The sequence below is a fragment of the Delphinus delphis genome, chromosome 17 (genome assembly GCF_949987515.2).
Source record: "Delphinus delphis chromosome 17, mDelDel1.2, whole genome shotgun sequence".
NCBI classification, from domain to species: domain Eukaryota; kingdom Metazoa; phylum Chordata; class Mammalia; order Artiodactyla; family Delphinidae; genus Delphinus; species Delphinus delphis.
This window is the reverse complement of record NC_082699.1, coordinates 20525415-20534141: the sequence shown is the minus strand read 5'-3', so window position 1 is coordinate 20534141 and position 8727 is coordinate 20525415.

Below are 8727 nucleotides of genomic sequence, written 5' to 3'. Positions count from 1 at the left end.
AACGTCATACTTTAGTGGAAAGTCAAATCATAAAGTGTACAGTATTATTCCAATGTAAGAAAATATGTCTGTACTAAGGTTACCAGCCTCATGTCTAGGGGTTCTGGCTCTAGTCTCAGCTGATCCAGGTGTGGGTTATCTCCACCACTGAGGCTGATGGTCTTGGGAAAGCTGGTTAGGATCTCCAGGCTCAGGTTCCTCATTGGTAAATAGATATAAGAATAGTACTTACCCTTTCCAGTATTTGTCAAGACCAAGTGGGCTTAACCCATGTGAAATACTTAGAAAAGCCCTGGTTCATAGAAGGACTCAATAAAGTTTAGCTATTATTATAATTATTATTAATAGTATTATCTATATTTATATGTAACTTATATATGAGAAATATAAGGGCAGTAGATAATTTTTTTCTTTGTGTTTCTTTAAAATTTTCTGTGATGAGCCTGTAGTTATTTTGAAAGCACACACACACACACACACTCAGTATATGTATGATAAACACTATTTGTAAGGAGGAAAACCTGGATGTGAATCGTGGTACATCTTTTTTTCGGTACGCTGGCCGCTCACTGTTACGGCCTCTCCCGTTGCGGAGCACAGGCTCCGAACGCGCAGGCTCAGCGGCCATGGCTCACGGGCCCAGCCGCTCTGCGGCATGTGGGATCTTCCCGGACCGGGGCACGAACCCGTGTCCCGTGCATCGGCAGGCGGACTCTCAACCACTGTGCCACCAGGGAAGCCCCGTGGTACATCTTTTTGAGGTCAGTTTTTCTGACTTTCAGCAAGGCATTTGATCTTTCAGCCTTAGTCTCCTCATCCACAAAACGAGACTAGTTATAAACTACTTTACAGGATTGTTGTGAAATCAAATGAGTATTGTATCTTTTATAATTTCTTAAGAAGCTTCTACATTGTGTGCTCTGGGCTAAGTGCTTTACATACATTTTCCTGTGAAAATCCTCACCCAAAGCAGGAAAACAAACACAATAAGGAAAGTAGCTATTATCCTTATTTTCAAGGGAGGGTAGAAATGTCACAGAAACATTCCAATAAAAACAATTTGTCCAAGTATATACTGAAATTAGAGATAGGCCTGGGTGTAAACCCTTGTTTTTATGAAGACATTTTTCTGAATTTGATCTTTCTTAGTCACTGGGAAATTTCTATTTAACTCAACAGTTAATTTTAAGGTAATAGAATATAGTTTCCAGATACAAAACAGTAATTCTCCTGTAATGTACTTTTCTCTGCAATGTTAGTTACAGAAATATGTTCCTACTCTATATCAAAGGGAACCTGCTCATTCAGAGTTTCCACGGTCCATACTGCCCATCATGTGGTGATAGATTTCCATCTGCCCTTGGTGGCAGTATGATTTCATGCATAGGTCAGCTTATTATCTCTAGGATGGAGGATGACTGTGTGTATATGGTGGGTGTATTAGTTTCCTGGAATTGACACTTTCTCTGGATACATACATTATATGCCTTCCCTGCATATAATGCTTCTGCTAAAACTACCATCCATGGACTTACGGAATGCCTTATCCACAATCATGGCATTCCACACAACATTGCTTCTTTTTTTTTTAGTCTGTTTTTGTTGTTGTTGTAGGAAGAGCACTTAACATCAGTACTGCCCTCTTAATTTTTGCAGAGTACCATACAGTATTGTTAACTTACAGGCAGTTTCATACAGCAGATCTCTAGAACTCTTTCATCTTGCGTAACTGAAACTTTACATACGTTGAATAACAATTTTCCATTCCCTCCTCTCCCCAGCCCCTAGCAACCAGCATTCTACTCCCTGCTTCTATGAGTTTGACTATTTTATTTATTTAGTTACTTATGTTGAATTTGTTTTTTATACAGCAGGTTCTTATTAGTTATCTGTTTTATACATATTAGTGTATATGTGTCAATCTCAATTTCCAATTCATCCCACCACCCCTCCCCACTTTTCCCCCTTGGTGTCCATACGTTTGTTCTCTACAACTGTGTTTCTATTTCTGCCTCGTAAACACGTGCATCTGCACCATTTTTCTAGATTCCACATATATGCATTAATATACAATATTTGTTTTCTCTTTCTGACTTACTTCACACTGTATGACAGTCTCTAGGTCCATCCCCGTCTCTACAAATAACCCAATTTCATTCCTTTTTATGGCTGAGTAATATTCCATTGTATATATGTACCACATCTTCTTTATCCATTTCTCTGTTGATGGACATTTAGGTTGCTTTCATGTCCTGGCTATTGTAAATAGAGCTGCAATGAACACTGGGGTGCATGTATCTTTCTGAATTATGGTTTTCTCTGCGTATATGCCCAGTAGTGGGATTGCTGGGTCATATGGTAATTCTCATTTCACTTGTTTAGGGAACCTCCATACTGTTCTCCATAGTGGCTCTATCAATTTACATTCCCACCAACAGTGAGAGAGGGTTCCCTTTTCTCCACACCCTCTCCATCATTTGTTGTTTGTAGATTTCCTGATGATCCCCATTCTAACTGGTGTGAGGTGATACCTCATTGTAGTTTTGATTTGCATTTCTCTAATAATTAGTGATGTTGAGCAGCTTTTCATGTGCCTCTTGGCCATCTGCATGTCTTCTTTGAAGAAATGTCTATTTAGGTCTTCTGCCCATTTTCTAATTGGGTTCTTTGTTTCTTTTAATATTGAGCTGCATGAGCTGTTTATATATATTGGAGATTAATCCTTTGTCTGTTGATTTGTTTGCAAATATTTTCTCCCATTCTGAAGGTTGTCTTTTTGTCTGGTTTATAGTTTCCTTTGCTGTGCACAAGCTTTGAAGTTTGGTTAGGTCCCATTTGTTTATTTTTGTTTTTATTTCCATTACTCTAGGAGGTGGGTCAAAAAAGATCTTGCTATGATTTATGTCAAAGAGTGTCCTTCCTATATTTTCTTCTAAGAGTTTTAGAGTGTCCGGTCTTACATTTAGGTCTTTAATCCATTTTGAGTTTATCTTTGTGTATGGTGTTAAGGAGTGTTCTAATTTCATTCTTTTACATGTAGCTGTCCAGTTTTCCCAGCACCACTTATTGAACAGGCTGTTTTTTCTCCACTGCATATTCTTGCCTCCTTTATCAAAGATAAGTTGACCATATGTTCGTGGGTTTATCTCTGGGCTTTCTATCCTGTTCCATTGATCTATATTTCTGTTTTTGTGCCAGTACCATACTGTCTTGATTACTGCAGCTTTGTAGTGTAGTCTGAAGTCAGGGAGCCTGATTCCTCCAGCTCCATTTTTCTTTCTCAAGATTGCTTTGGCTATCCGGGGTCTTTTGTGATTCCTTACAAATTGTGAAATTTTTTGTTCTGGTTCTGTGAAAAATGCCATTGGTAGTTTACTAGGGATTGCACTGAATCTGTAGATTGCTTTGGCTAGTATAGTCACTTTCACAGTATTGATTCTTCCAATCCAAGAACATGGTATATCTCTCCATCTGTTTGTGTAATCTTTGATTTCTCTCATCAGTGTCTTATAGTTTTCTGAATACAGGCCTTTTACCTCCTTAGGTAGGTTTATTCCTAGGTATTTTTTTCTTTTTCTTACAGTGGTGAATAGGATTGTTTCCTTAATTTTTCTTTCGGATATTTTGTTGTTAGTGTATAGGAATGCAAGGGATTTCTTTTCATTAATATTGTATCCTGCTAATTTACCAAATTCATTGATTAGCTCTAGTAGTTTTCTGGATCTTTAGCATCTTTAGGATTATCTATGTATAGTATCATGTCATCTGCAAACAGTGACAGTTTTACTTCTTCTTTTCCAATTTGTATTCATTTTTTTTCTTTTTCTTCTCTGATTGCTGTGGCTAGGACTTCCAAAACTATGTTGAATAATAGTGGTGAGAGTGGACATTCTTGTCTTCTTCTTGATCTTAGAGGAAATGTTTTCAGTTTTTCACCATTGAGAATGATATTTGCTGTGGGTTTGTCATATATGGCCTTTGTTATTTTGATGTAGATTCCCTCTATGTCCACTTTCTGGAGAAGTTTTATCATAAATGGATGTTGAATTTTGTCAAAAGCTTTTTCTGCATCTATCGAGATGATCATATGTTTTTTATTCTTCAGTTTGTTAACATGGTGTATCACATTGATTGATTTGCTTATATTGAAGAATCCTTGCATCCCTGGGAAAAATCCCAGTTGATCATGGTGTATGATCATTTTAATGTCCTGTTGGATTCTGTTTGCTAGTATTTTGTTGAGGATTTTTGCATCTATGTTAATCAGTGATATTGGTCTGTAATTTTCTTTTTTTGTAGTATCTCTGTCTGTTTTTGTTATCAGGGTGATGGTAGCTTCGTAGAATGAGTTTGGGAGTGTTCCTTCCCCTGCAATTTTTTGGAAGAATTTGAGAAGAATGAGTGTTAGCTCTTCTCTAAATGTTTGATAGAATTCACCTGTGAAGCCATCTGGTCCTGGACTTTTGTTTGTTGGAAGATTTTTAATCACAATTTCAATTTCATTACTTGTGATTGGTCTGTTTGTATTTTCTATTTCTTCCTGATTCATTCTTGGAAGGTTATACCTTTCTAAGAATTTTCCATTTCTTCCAGGTTATCCATTTTATTGGCATAGAATTGCTTGTAGTAGTCTCATGGTGCTTTGTACTTCTGCAGTGTCTGTTGTGATTTCTCCCTTTTCATTTCTAATTTTATTGATTTCAGTCCTCTCCTTCTTTTTCTTGATGAATCTGGCTAATGATTTATCAATTTTGTTTATCTTCTCAAAGAACCAGCTTTTAATTTTATTGATCTTTGCTATTGTTTTTTTGTTTCTATTTCATTTATTTCTGCTCTGGTCTTTATTTCTTTCCTTCTGCTAACTTTGGGTCTTGTTTGTTCTTCTTTTTCTATTTGCTTTATGTGTAAGGTTAGCTTGTTTATTTGAGATTTTTCTTGTTTCCTGAGGTAGGATTGTATTGTTATAAACTTTTGTCTTAGAACTGCTTTTGTTGCATCCCATAGGTTTTGGATCTTTGTGTTTTCATTGTCATTTGTCTCTAGGTACTTTTTTATTTCCTCTTTGATTTCTTCAGTGATCTCTTGGTTATTTAGTAATGTATTGTTTTGCCTCTATGTGTTTGTGTTTTTTTACATTTTTTTCCCTGTAATTTGTTTCTAATATCATAGTGTTGTGGTCAGAAAAGATGCTTGATGTGATTTCAATTTTCTTAAATTTACTGAGGTTTGATTTGTGACCCAAGGTGTCATCTAACCTGGAGAATGTTCTGTGTGCACTTGAGAGGAAAGTGTAATCTGCTGTTTTTGGATAAAATCAATTAAATATATTAAAATCAAATAAATATCAATTAAATCTGTCTGGTCTATTTTGTCTTTTAAAGCTTGTGTTTCCCTATTAATTTTCTGTCTGGATGATCTGTCCATTGGTGTGAGGTATTAAATTTCCCCATTATTGCTGTGTTACTGTCTATTTCCTCTTTTATAGCAGTTAACATTTGTCTTATGTATTGAGGTGCTCCTATATTGGGTGCATATATATTTATAATTGTTATATCTTCTTGGATTGATCTCTTCATCGTTATGTAGTGTCTTTCCTTGTCTCTTGTAACATTCTTTATTTTAAAGCTTATTTTATCTGATATGAGTATTGCTACTCCAGCTTTCTTTTGATTTACATTTGCATGGAATATCTTTTTCCATCCCCTTACTTTCAGTCTGCATGGGTCCCTAGGTCTGAAGTCAGTCTCTTGAAGACAGCATATATATGGATCTTGTTTTCGTATCCATTCAGCAAGACTGTGTCTTTTGGTTGGAGCATTTAATCCATTCACCTTTAAGGTAATTATCAATATGTATATTCCTATTACCATTTTCTTAATTGTTTTGGGTTTGTTTTTGTAGGTCTTCTTCTTCGCTGTATTTCCCAGTTAGAGAAGTTCCTTTAGCATTTGTTTTAGAGCTGGTTTGGTGCTGCTGAATTCTTTTAGCTTTTGCTTGCCTGTAAAGCTTTTTATTCCTCTGTCTAATCTGAATGAGATCTTTGCCAGGTAGAGTAATCTTGGTTGTAGCTTCTTCCCTTTCATCACTTTAAATATATCATGCCACTCCCTTCTGGCTTGTAGAGTTTCTGCTGAGAAATCACCTGTTAACCTTATGGGGATTCCCTTGTATGTTATTTGTTGTCTTTCCCTGCTGCTTTTAATATTTTTTTCTTTGTCTTTAGTTTTTGTCAATTTGATTACTATGTGTCTCAGCGTGTTTCTCCTTGGGTTTGTCCTGCCTGGGACTCTCTGTGCTTCCTGGACATGGGTGACCATTTCCTTTCCCATGTTAGGGAAGTTTTCGACTATAAGCTCTTCAAATATTTTCTCAGGTCCTTTCTCTCTCTTCTCCTTCTGGGACCCCTATAATGTGAATGTTGTTGCATTTAATGTTGTCCCAGAGGTCTCTTAGGCTGTCTTCATTTCTTTTCATTCTTTTTTCTTTATTCTGTTCCACAGCAGTGAATTCCACCATTCTGTCTTCCAGGTCATGTATCTGTTTTTCTGCTTCAATTATTCTGCTACTGATTCCTTCTAGTGTAGTTTTCATTTCAGTTATTGTATTGGTTATCTCTGTTTGTTTGTTCTTTAATTCTTCTAGGTCTTCATTAAACATTTTTTGCACCTTCTCAATATTTGTCTACATTCTTTTTTCCGAGGTCCTGGATCATCTTCACTATCATTATTCTGAATTCTTTTTCTGCAAGGCTCCATATCTCCACTTCATTTAGTTGTTTTTCTGGGGTTTTATCTTGTTCCTTCATCTGGTACATAGTCCTCTGCCTTTTCATTTTGTCTATCTTTCTGTGAATGTGGTTTTCGTTCCATAGGCTGCAGAATTGCAGTTCTTCTTGCTTCTGCTGTCTGCCCTCTGGTGGATGAGGCTATCTAAGAGGCTTCCTGATGGGAGGGACTGGTGGTGGGTAGAGCTGGGTGTTGCTCTGGTGGGCAGAGCTCAGTAAAACTTTAATCCACTTGTCAGCTGATGGGTGGGGCTGGGTTCCCTTCTTGTTGGTTGTTTGGTCTCAAGCAACCCAGCACTGGAGCCTACCTGGCTCTTTGGTGTGGCTAATGGTGGACTCTGGGAGGACTCATGCCAAAGAGTACTTCCCAGAACTTCTGCTGTCAGTGTCATTGTCCCTGCTGTGAGGCACAGCCACCCCTGCTTCTGCAGGAGACCCTCCAACACTAGCAGCTTGGTCTGGTTCAGTCTCCCATGGGGTCACTGCTCCCTCCCCTGGGTCCTGATGCACACACAACTTTGTGCGTGCCCTCCAAGAGTGGAGTCTCTGCTTCCCCTAGTCCTGTAAAAGTCCTGCAGTCAAATCTCACCAGACTTCAAAGCCTGATTCTCTAGGAATTCCTTCTCTCGTTGCCGGACCCTCGGGTTGGGAAGCCTGATGTGTGGCTCAGAACCTTCACTCCAGTGGGTGGACCTCTGTGGTATAAGTGTTCTTCAGTTTGTGAGTCACCCACCCAGTGGGCATAGGATTTGATTTTATTGTGATTGCTCCCCTCCTACCATCTCATTGCAGTTTCTCCCCTGTCCTTGGATGTGGGGCATCTTTTTTGGTGAGTTCCAGTGTCCTCCTGTTGATGACTGTTCAGCAGTTAGTTGTGATTCTTGTGCTCTCACAAGAGAGAGTGAACCCATGTCCTTCTACTCTGCCATCTTGAACAATTCTCTGACACAGTATTGCTTCTGATCAAGGAAATCACTTCACAGCAAGAGAAGTGTGGCAATGGGCCTATGCTCAGGAATTCACTGATCTTATCATGCATCCCATCGTTTTGAACAGCTAGCTTAATAAAACAGTGGAACGGTCTTTTGAAGACCCAGTTACAGCTTTAGGTAGTTGGAAATACCTTGCAAGCCTGGGGCAATGTTCTCCAGGGATTTGTCTATGCTCTAGATCAGTGTCCAATAGGTGGTGTTTTTTTTCACATAACCAGTACAGACCAGGAAGCAAGAGGTGGAAATGGAGTGGTACCTCTCACTACTACTCCTAGTGATTCACTAGCAAAAGTTTTGCTTCTTGTCTTCATGACCTTATGCTCTGCTGGTCTAGAGATCTTAGTGGGAATGTTTCTGCCTGGAGACACAGCGATGACTCCACTGAGTACCACCTGGATACTTTGGGCTCCTCATGACCTACTTTCTTAAAATTAGTATCTATTTATGTATCTATCTATCTGTCTTCCTATCTATCTAAAATCTGCTCTTTCTGTTTTTGTTTCTGTTTTTCTGGCTGATACAATGGGACACATTGCTTCATATATTAGGGTTTCCTGAGATTAAGCCTTTTCCTTTTTATTTCTTGAAGCCTCTGAAGCTAGAATTTACACACAGGAAAGACTCTCCTTTTATTGTTGGAAGGGTCACTTTTGCAAACTCCTTCAGTCATATAATGTGGGACAAATACTTACCTATAGTTTCTAGATGGAGCTGTTAGGATTTCCTAGAAAAGTTTCCCAAATATGGTTGCTTCCTACCAATGTATTAATTATTCTATTTCAATGATATAAAAGTTTGTTTTCTTTGTGGTGGGGCGTATCTTTATAGATAACATTAGAGTGTAAACTAAATTTTGGCTTCTCCTCCAGGTTCAGGACCTAAGAAGAGGACTCCCACCTCAGTGAAAAGCAGGCTTCTATGACTTGGGTGCTGAGGTGAGAAACTGTAAAG